This window comes from Sycon ciliatum, chromosome 8 (genome assembly GCF_964019385.1).
Source record: "Sycon ciliatum chromosome 8, ocSycCili1.1, whole genome shotgun sequence".
In the NCBI taxonomy this organism is placed as follows: Eukaryota; Metazoa; Porifera; class Calcarea; order Leucosolenida; family Sycettidae; genus Sycon; species Sycon ciliatum.
In genome coordinates this window covers 1,130,927-1,142,330 of record NC_088650.1, presented here as the reverse complement: position 1 = coordinate 1,142,330, position 11,404 = coordinate 1,130,927, and the positions used below count along the sequence as shown (strand labels likewise).

The window sequence follows — 11,404 nt, the reverse complement described above, 5'->3', positions numbered from 1 at the left end:
GAACTAGTTGATAGAACACCTGTATAAGTACAGGCTGTATATCTAGCATTTTCCAAAATAGCACTCCGTTCTTCGAGGCTGCAGCCGTTTTGCATGCAACGTTGTATGTGTTGATCGGTTGACAGCATGCGACAAAGCCGAGGACACACTAGTGTATCAGGAGCACTGTTTTTTAACACAGTGCGTCCCCCGCCTTGTCATGTTAATTTATCAAACAAGGCTTACCTATACCAACATTATACATGTAGGGCTGTGCATGCTTTCAAAATTCTTCCTTGTTGAAGTAGAATACCGTGCTTGTGGGGGCTTTAGTAGTTCCTTTGCCAGATGTTCTATGCGTATCTCAATGACTTATCAGTTTCAGCACTCGGGCAAGGCACATTCGGGCCTACACATGTAGCCTTGAATTCTGGCTTGGAGGCATTTTATCTATTTTCATGGCTGCTAGGTTCATCCTTAGTTAAAAGAGTTATTTCTCCGTGATTCGCAGATGAGTCCACAAAGGACGAAACAGCTAGACAGTACTACTAGTGCTGTCCCCAGATCGTGTATTCTAAATCCATAATACTGACGCTCAATCTCCAGACAGCTGTTTCAGCCTTTTTAGGTCCCATCAGTGGAGCTCAGAGCGGGAGGTTAAACAAATGGCAATACGGTCTATATGAAATGAACAAAAAAAGCAATTTGAAAATGGCTCAAAGCATCAAAGTCAGCGAGCTATCTGCAAGACACGCACAAAGAGAGCTTTGCACGGAGGCAGATACATATTACATATACCTTTGACACTAACCGAAAAGAGTGCTCAATCAAGTCAACGCAAGGCAGCGTAATGCGGTGATCGAGTCTATAAAAAGCTATAGTGACATGTAGCCAGGCCCCCAGCACAATAAGCTGACTTGCATCATGCTAAAATCGTTCACACAAATCTCTTATAATAATTATTATATAGATTGCAGGATAGGGTGGTTGCACCAGGAAGTGCTGTCTCTGCGATAGTGGGACCAGCCAAGATTGCAGTACAGTCGTCCACCATCAATCCAGCACTTCATTGGCCCACGCCCTCGATACACCAGCATGATTTCCGGAGTTATTACCATTCATTGACACATGCCCCCCCCCCCCCCCCCCAGTTCTTCGGCACCTGACCCGAGTTCTATTTGGGCCGCACTACTTTGTAGCAGTCATACTATAGTACTAGAACTGGATGCACGTGATATCCACTGGAGCTGGCGCTGGCCATGAGCTGACCCACCGCCGTGCCTCCCAGTGTCAATTTTGCTTATGTGATCCTACCACAATCTGGAACATTATCAGTACTCGCCTCTGTTGACTTGCCAGCACTAGTTCTGGTGGATCCGGGCATGTTTCTGCCTTCTCTTAAGCATGTATTCTCCTGCAGGTGCATCTTTCACCTCCTTCTAATGCGCGAGCACATTTTCTGTGGAGATTCAACGACACATACACCAGAAAATACAGAACGGAACAGTGGCTGCCAATGCGACACAAGTACCACATAGACCTAAAAACTCATAAGTACCCTGGGAGTTAGATGCATTTACGGGCAGTATGCCAGGATTTGCGCAGCTAATTTAAAATCAGATTAGCAATGCTGTGTGTTACCTAGGCGGCATCTTGGACTCAAAAACCAACCGATTGTGGTCCAACCCAACCGACAGCGTTGTCGGTGGGTTCCGATTGGCAGGTGTTGGATGGACGTATGATCCATGCGTCCCCACAAGCAATGAGAAGTTAACAATGCCACTAAGGATATAATATCGCGGACAGCAGTACAATGAAACTGGGCCATTCATTATCAGCAATATCAGGGGTATATCCCATCCGATAAGACGTACAGCTCGTGTATGGCGGACTTTACAGCAGGTCCCGACATAGCTTGCCCGTGCCCTTTACCACTCCTGGGCCAAAACTGTTGTACAATATTCGAGAGGGTCTAGCCTAGTGAGTGTGAACAGAACCTGGCAAACCATATCTCCAAGTGATTCACATGTTGGTATATTCTCCGTTATCATACATCAATTCCGAGCAATTTGACACCCGAATATTCTCGCACCACTACTGCTGAAGTATTGACCACAAACCATGTTCCATTTGACTTACAAACGGAACTTGCAAAAGGCATGAGAGCACTGGAATCTGTAAAGACTCTCGCATTATTAGTAGGGCTGAAACGATCATTCAATAACTCTTTTTTAAAACGATCAACCAATATCATTAACGATCGATATATTGGTTTTATCGATTCTTGTCGGCTCTACCCGTGTACCTCGAACACCAGTTTATGAAAAAATTCCACGATACTTTTGCTACGTTAGAAATTTGTGGCACCGCACTGTTGACAGCTGTAGACATCTGACTGGTTTATGAACATGACCTAGAGAATTTCATGTTGTTTCTAGAGGGAAGAATCTTGTCATTACCCTCCAGCAACTGCTCTTATCTCTGACCTTTCCCGCAAATGAACTGAAGCTCCGCAATAGTGAGGTTTTGCATTCCGAATTTCGGCTCGGCGTTCTTTGGTCATTTGTCGAACATCAAAATGTCGAATTTTCGCACCGACGTTTGTTTTGCAAGTCGAAAATGATGTGTTTTGATTTCGTGAGCCCCAGCATCAGCAATGTCCTGTCCCGTGCTCCTTTTCTTGCTGATTCCGACAAACTTTGATCGGGCCCAAAGAGTCGAGGGCCAAACCTGCCTCCTCAGTCGCCTCAGAAAAACCAACTCCATGGCCAAGTCAAATTGTATGGGTGTCGCCATAGTCTTTTCAGCCACACAGATGACGGTGAGGACACTCCAGGCGAAAGAGAGTAGACAGGCAGTGGAGAGGAGCAATCAGAGGTAGCTGACGATGCTGATGTCGTCAAAGACACCTGCGAAGCCATGCCAAGATAAGAAACCTCTTTGAATAAATCACGCGCTAGCGCTCTTCCACAAGAAAATTCATCCGAAAAATATGTTCGGCAAAGTGACCTTTTTCCGAACAAACATGCCGCATCTTCGTGTGCATTTTCGACCTCGCTCCCGCGTGCCGAATCTTTTGCCGAATTTCGGAATGCAAAACCTCACTAATATGATGCCAACAGAATGTAATGGTGTGCGTGCATGCGTACAGAGTCGGTGCGTACCGACTGTCAGCACAGGTGTGGAAAGCAGCATATGTAAATGGATAGTAGCACAAACGGTGCCGCGTGCATATATTATGTGTCGGTAGAGCATGAGACTCTTAATCTCAGGGTCGTGGGTTTGAGCCCCACGTTGGGCGCCAAATGTCGTCTCGGTTGGAGAACGAGCTGCCTCTACTATACCCTCGCCACGCCACACATCAAACGGACTAGTCAAGTGGTTTTTCTCTAGAGCTAGAGAGAGAGCTATTCATTACTACACTTCAGGAGACGACGGGAGAAGTGACAACTGACATGGCGAAAGGAAACATGATATCGGAAAGTGGTGCCCTCATCAGCACAAAAAGTGGCGTACTCGATATCATATCAGCACAAAAAGGTGCACGTGTCAGCAATACAACAAAGCAGCGCAGCAGCATGTACGGGTCAGCAGCACAGAGACACAAATACAGCAGCAGGTACGACAAAGAGACAACACGTGCAGCCACATGTACAACATATGGGTGTGACAGTCCATATATGTACGTGTGAACACTACACACGATGAGAACATGCAAAGTATGGAGACCCAGACTGCGTGGTCAGCAGGACACAGCCCGTACAGGATGGAACAGACAACTAAACGTAATATAGCACCACGTACCGGCGGATTAGTCGACGCTGATGGGAGAAGTGGCACCCCCTGAGGCAGCTACGGATGCTAGAACTCTACAGCCAGACCAACACCAATATAAAACAAAAGGGTACACCACACCAGGAAGCAAGTCAAATAAAGATGTGTGAACAACGGCCACACACCACAGAAAAGCATACAGAACAAAAACTCAATTACCGACACCATAGACACTGCAAAATCCAAACAGGAGGAAAATACTAACTCCCTGAGGACACTGAGCATGAGGCAATGGAGCAAGCAACCTCTTGCCGATGTTCCACCGTGTAACAACAACCGCGCTGGCCACCGGACTGTATGGTAGGGGTATTACACCTGGACCTCAAGACCAACGGGCGAAGGACAGCAGGCCGGGCCCAGGTAAATACAATGAGGAGCACTGTATACAACTACAGAAATAACCCAAACCCATGCCAATTTGACCAACATACCTTCCCTGCGTATCCATTCCTAGTGAGCGGGTCTGAAAGATGAAAGATGGAGCGCTTGTATACACGGGCCCGGAAAGCCTGCTTCGGCCGCTCGGCAGCAGCTTCGTAGTGGTGGTCAAGGGTCGAAGACCGTGGTGGTCAAGGGTCGAAGACCGACGGATACGGATCAACTCCCCAGTGAACACACCTTTGCCCATACTACAGCGGTGGTTACTACCGACAAGCAGATACAGGAAACGATTGGTGAACTTGAAATGAGGCTTCACAGCCATGTATCCCTTACTACGGAAAACTGTGGTGTCCAGGAAATCTATGCCATCATGTGCCAGTTCATGAGAAAACTTGAGGGCCGAACACTTATTAATCCTATCCAAAGTGCGCTGAACTTGACCTTCGCAACCATGCAATGATAAAGCGTCTATAAACCTGAACCTCTAAACCCTCCCCCTCTAAGATCGGCAAAACGTACCGCTTCTCCAAATACAGCATAACAATGTCGGCATAGACCGCTGCTGCAGGCGAACCCATGGCAGTCCCTTGGATCTGCCGAAACACATCGTTACCATACACGAACTCATTTTTCTTCCGAATGACTGACATCAAGGAAGTCACTGCTGTTAATAACCATGTACGAAGGGCGAGGGGCATCCACCTTGTACACCTGTGTGTGATATACCACGACAACCGAGCTCGTTGGGGATGTTGGTGTAGTAAAGGCTGGTCACATCTATACTCAATTATAAATGATCGTCCCGCACAGGCAAACCTTCTACCAAGTTGATGAAATCCGCAGTTGAGGTTAGAACAGTACTTTCCTCACATACATACGGGTTCAGTAGAAAGTCAGTGAACTCAGCGGGATAGTAGCCAGGACTATTTAGATTAACAATAGGCCTAACCTTCAGGACCCAGGGCTTATGTGTTTTGAGAAGTCTCCTGAAAACGGGCATGCGCCCCCGGTGCGACTAAGAACAGTGACATAATATTAGTGGGCATACGATGCTCAATGCGATGCCTGGTCATGGCGAGTAAACAATTGACTCGGGTCGCTCACACGAGTCTCAACACAGCCTTGAGCCTGTTGGTTGCCATCTGCAGTCTAGCCGCATGCTCATCTAGCCCCTCAGGCAAAAAAACAGTCATTTATAATGTTTGGCATTGTGATGCTGGGCACGACCTATATCATCATAGTGAGATCAGTCCAGGACTACTATCACAATAGACTGCCTTTGAATATGCCTGAGTCCGATCGCGTTCTAGCTCCCAAACTATGTGCTGCATGTGTACACTCCGCCTATGGTTAGTCTACTCCAGAACAACGCCTGGAGAGGTTCATTGGGGGCATGATGTCCCCCCTTGCCCCCTGCACCTGAAGTACCGGTATTGCCCCCCACCCCCTCCCCAAACAAATTACAGGACACAGATGGAGCACTGGGGAGCACGTAGCATTAGGCAAAGTTGACGATGCCAGTGCAGACACGCCTGACCTCGGTCACCACACTGGCACCGTATAGTCTCCAAGGGAAATAGCTACCAGAGAACACACAGAATGGGAGAATATAGTGCTATCTCGGTGGATAGACAACCCCCTATACACAAAATATCTACTGATAGAGTTCTGTGTAGACCCTATGTGCACATATGTGTGGATGAGTACTGGTAAACGGACAGCTAACCCTAGTCTAAGTAAAATATAGGTAGAATGTAGACCCTGGGCAAAAAAATAAGTAAATAAAAATATTGACTAGTTTGAGGGAAAGACACAAACGGGAAAAGTCTGAAGAAAAAATTGACTGTCACCAAAAAAATAATAATAGCTACACACACGAGGGAACTCGGATGGAGAGCCAAGGATTAAAATTGAAAAAGAGGACCATCAGTTTACGAGTTATCCGTTTTGTCCAACACTTACGGATATAAACGTGATGCAGCTAAGCATCAGGTCGTTGAATGTCAGGATCTCATCAGTCAGTTTTTGTGCTAATTGTTGCACATTTTTGACCCAGCAGTATTCTGCATATAACCGTTAGTGTTGGACAAAACGGATAACTTGTAAACATGAGGGAACACTCATCCTTACCCAAGTCCCAACGTCAGCACTCGGCGCTGCTCCGAACCAAGAGGGACACTGGACAGATCGTCCATCAGCTCCTCTCTCGTCCTGCGATCAAATCGCCTAATGCTAAAACACAAGAAGATAGGAAAGGCAAGTAGAATAAATAAATCAATAAAGTAATACACAACAAAACAAGTTTGAACAGCTGCAAACGTAATGGACGATCAGAACAAGACCAATGATATACCTAGCAATAAGTGTGCAGAGTGTGCAGCCCAAGGATAATCATCCCACGGCAAAGTTTATTGTTTAGGGCATAGACTCACAGTAACAGGCTCACCTTTGCTGCATCTCACACCGCTTCACACGGTAATCTACTGTATCACAATGGTAATTTCTGTTGCACATTGCTGCTTGTTTAAAGGGGAAGTATACCCTAAAATCAAATTTTCACCAGTTGTGGTCTTCGGGGTGCTGAGTCGAATGGTCTTGGTCCGAGGAAGCTGAGACGCTCCCTTCCTCCTTTATTCCCAATCGAACTCGCGCACTTCCACCGAAACTGGGTGACTGCGCCCTACTAGATGGGGATTTGTATGCAAAATGTCACTAAAAGCGCCATTTCGTTCTTATAAAAGCACGGATGACCGCGATTGGCCCATATGTTGTAGTCTTTTGGACGCTGAGTCGACTGGTTTTGGTCCGAAAAGGCTGCGATGCAGCGTTCCTCCTTTATTCCCAATCGAACATGGTTGAACAAGTGGTCACGTGCTCCTGCGTACATCAGTCACCTGGTCACCGTGCCTGCAGGGTACAACTTACTAGCCTGTTTGACCTTTTTTGGGTGCAGTCCTGTCACTCGAGTTGAACTCGAGTTGAACCTTGGTGTGGAAGTTGTCGCCTGCTGGCGTGGTAACCAGGTGATTTGGGCACCCAGGAGCACGTGACCGCTTGTTCAACCGTGTTCGATTGGGAATAAAGGAGGAACGCTGCATCGCAGCCTTTTCGGACCAAAACCAGTCGACTCAGCGTCCAAAAGACTACAACATATGGGCCAATCGCGGTCATCCGTGCTTTTATAAAAACGACATAGCACTTTTAGTGAGATTTTGCATACAAATCCCCATCTAGTAGAGCGCAGTCACCCAGTTTCGGTGGAAGTGCGCGGGTTCGATTGGGAAAAAAGAAGGAAGGGAGCGTCGCAGCTTCCTCGGACCAAGACCATTCGACTCAGCACCCAGAAGACTACAACTGGTGAAAATTTGATTTTAGGGTATACTTCCCCTTTAACAAAAGGCAGAAAACACACCGAATTTCCAGGAATTACCATGGTGATACGGTACTTTAGCTTCTATGATTCATAATGACCCAGAGAGAAACTAAACCGGTATCGAATTCCAGTCAGCGACGCAATTCTTCTGAGGTGTAAAGTGACTTCAGGAATATGTTGCAGAAAACTGCGATGCATGCTGATTATTTACTGTGCCCTATTGTGCACCATATACCAGGTGTGTTACTCAGGGATGAAGTAGATGCACACAAGTACCGTGCATCACGGCACAGGTTAGGTTTGCTACTAGCTGCTACAGTGTACTTGTGGTCCGAACTTGCACTCTACTCAGCTCTGCATACGCAAAGAGTGCTGGTGCCGAAATGAACCAGAAGGGTGCTGAGTGGGACGCAACAACACTGACTCTGTATACCCATGTACACAGATATGATAGGGTATGCAGTACCTGCTCTAAGATTTAACACAAACCGGGTACACGTCTACCTGGCACAACTCCTGCAACACTGGGCCAGAGCCAGATGCGTTCAAGTGCGGCTACTGTGTGTCAGGGAGTCGTAAACTTACTTTCGACTTCCTGATGTACATGATTGTACATGTACATGTATGAACGTACTCGCACTGGGCACTCTGGCCGCACGCATCTGCACGCGTATGCAGCCTGTCAGTGGCGGTATACCCTTGAAGTATAAAAAAGTATAGTACTCGACAGGACTTCCGACCGGGTCGCAGGTAACCCAGTGTTCTTTTTCCAAAAGGTCCAAGTACTCACGAACAGGGTCACTGACCCGGCTCTGGAGCAGACACTGGTAATCTAGGTCCAAGTTTGCTCGATTATGTTCTGACGCTTCATGTGCTTTCATAGCCAAGGTTTCTCACTTTCTTCGCAAGCTCTTTTAGTCTTCAGAGTTGACAACTGCTTATGGTTGTGTTGGCAGAAAACATATCAGCTAATCTGACAACCGTCCAACCCCATTTTACTGGTAAGTAGTCAGCGAGTGGCTTTGATGGGGGCCATGCTAGAGGGGAAGTTACGCGGCATATTTGTGCTTCCTTTTTGAAAACACGTTCTCGCTCGAAGGGTTTCTAAACTTTATCCATGCGCTCATTGATGGAGTTCATCGATGGAGTTGCCAGCGGCACTCTACAGAAGAACAATGTTGTCAAGTTTTTTTATGAAAAGTTGTCAAACATTTTCAAATTGCTATAAGTTTGGTTAGGGTCGGGTTCCACTGCGGCTCCGCAGCTCCGCTGCTCCACGGTACTTGGCTGCATGCAGCAGAGCGGCGCGGTTCCAGTGACACTCGCCATTCACGGTACCGCGATCGTGCTCGACGTTTTTTGATGACATTTAGCCTGTCTGCGCGCGCGTGAAATCCAAAAAAATCCTCGTGTTCTGGCCTGTGCAACGAATTAAAATTCCCCCGAATAAAACAATTAAGTGCGGGAAACAATGCAAGCCGTGACCACGGCTTGCATTTTTTTGTATCAAGCAGCGAAGCGAAAGCTGGTGATGAGCCGCGGCCTCGCTGGACCAGCTCGTAATGATGACGTTTCATGCCGTGGGTGATGTGCGGCGGAGCGGCAGTGGAACCCAGCCCTTAGGCAAAGGAAATTTGTCATTAATTTGTTTATGCTGCATAGATGGAGAGCTGCACACTCTGGCTTATGGACTCTCGCCTACAGTGTAGTCGTACTGCTAGTGTACTGGCATTACAGAAGACACGAAAAACGAGAACATAATTATGGCGAGAAAGTAATTACTGGCTAAGAATTGCCCTAAGACTTACCGCTTCTCAGTGCTCCATACCAGGAAGTAGTACAATACCTACTCCCTGCTCCATACGAGTGTTTTCTCCTCATTCTCTGCATCCTTTACCCCAGGAGTCTCGTCCATTTAGCGGCTCAAATGCTTGAGCTCCGGATAGCGGAAAATAGCTCGTCGTCCATTAGCGGCTCTAATCGTACCTGGTCTGAAGTGTCGCAGTCTAGCAACTATGATTTTTTCCAGGAGGGTAAGGGTTGCAAACCCAAAGAGACCCCAAGCTTCGTCTATCAAACAAAACAATTGCCCTAAAAAATGGAAGAGGAAAAGAGTGAGCGAGCTGGTCTGATCATGAGCGCGCTACTTTTCAAAAAATAGAAGCTGAAAGCCATCAAAGTCAAACTCAAACAGTCAAAGCATTCTGGCTAGCGCGTTTGTGTATGTCACAAGCGCTAGCCGCTAGCGCGCTAGTCTCAGCAAACGCTCGCAGGCCAGAGTTAGCGCTATTTGGGCTGTTTGCCGCACGCGGCAGCTGGATGGATCACGTGATCCAAGCTGACAAATAAGGTCCGATGGTTCAGCTACATTGAGCCACAAGCGTCGACATATATGTACTGCCATGTGTACGGAGTACGGTGTACGGTGTTCGTTAGTGCAAACGAGCTGGCCGCACAAACGAGCCGAGTTTCTGGCGAGCGAGCTAACGAGTATCCGGTGAGATCGTTTCAACACTAATATCTGGCATATTTAGCACTTTCTGGAAACTAGCATTGCACTAGCATAATCAGCAGGTTTTGCAGAAAACTAGCATATTCTTACGAAAATTAGCATATTGTTGCAAAACATGGGATTTTCGCGAGGCGGGCGCGCAGCCTTGATCATGCATGATGATGATAATGTGGCAGTGCAAACTGCAGTGGTGAGGACGGTCGATCGGATCCGTACGGGACCAGTCGATTGCAGAGAAATATACACGCAAACTAATTATTGAACTGTGTTTGCATCCGACAACACTGGTTCACTTGAAATCTTGTAGCCCTCTACTACTGTACTTGTAAGTAAAATAATAATAATTATTAGTTGTAGTAGATCTATGACTCTGGCTGGGAGTCTGGGCACAAGCGTTGGGAAAAAAACTTGTGATGGGTGTACATGAGAAGACGGTGAGAATGGGAGCGTTTCGTTTCCACCAACTAAGTAACTTTTGCTTATTATTCTTTGTTAGCTGATGAAGAACACACGTCATGGCTATGTCCGAGCAAGCAGCCAGAGACATTGTTGATCTAGTAGTAGTAAGCAGTAGCGATGATCACTTTGATTCCGAGTTTGTCGATGAAGACGCATCAGAATCAGAGTCCGAAGAGGACGAGGTCAGGACAGCGTGTGAACGTCTTCCCGAACCAGCCAGAGCAGCGATTTCCAGAAAACGATCTTTCCAGAGAAGTGGGAAGGAGTCCGTCGCTAAGCGTGGGCGAATTGCCGGTGGAAGTTCCACATTGACACCTCGTGTCAGCGTCCACCATCGCGTGCCGCAATTTCCAGGGGAATATTTGACCGTGTCCAGTGGGAAGATTTACTGCAGTGCCTGCAGCCAGACAGTTCAACCGAAGAACAGCATTGTGAAATCACACATTTCGAGCCAAAAGCACAAGACGGCCAAAGAGCGAAAGTCACGAGCCCAGCTATACCAGCGAGCGCTAACAGCTTCGTGGGAGAAGTACACTACAGACCATAAAAAGTAGCTGGCAGGAACAGGGCTGTCTGGTGCTGTAGCCAATGATGTCCTCATTCGAAGAGCCAGTGTTGTAGAGTCTTTCCTCAAAGCAGGTGTGCCTCTGAGTAAGATAGACCACCTTCGTCCGTTGCTTGAAAGCAACTACTGTCGCATGACGTACAGCACTCACATGGCGCAGTTGGTGCCATTCCTGTTGCAGAATGAGCAGTCTACCATCAAGAAGGAGATTGCATCTGCAGCTCATCTCACCGTTATTATCGATGGTACTTGACGCCTTGGTGAGGCACTTGCTGTTGTCCTCCGCTACGTCGATGGCGAT

The 11,404-nt window shown here is 47.3% G+C and overlaps 1 long non-coding RNA gene across 2 annotated transcripts; it reads right to left on the bottom strand.

The window, feature by feature from the left end:
- Positions 1-631: 631 nt before the first annotated feature.
- Positions 632-9,693, bottom strand: LOC135822885 (uncharacterized). Of its 2 annotated transcripts, XR_010554568.1 has the most exons (5): positions 9,376-9,693; positions 6,325-6,426; positions 4,245-4,457; positions 3,784-3,848; positions 632-1,438 (listed from the first exon to the last, which is right to left on the bottom strand). It is a non-coding gene; the product is annotated as an uncharacterized LOC135822885 (long non-coding RNA). The 2 variants fall into 2 exon arrangements; XR_010554569.1 differs by lacking the exon at positions 4,245-4,457.
- Between the last annotated feature and the right edge of the window lie 1,711 nt (positions 9,694-11,404).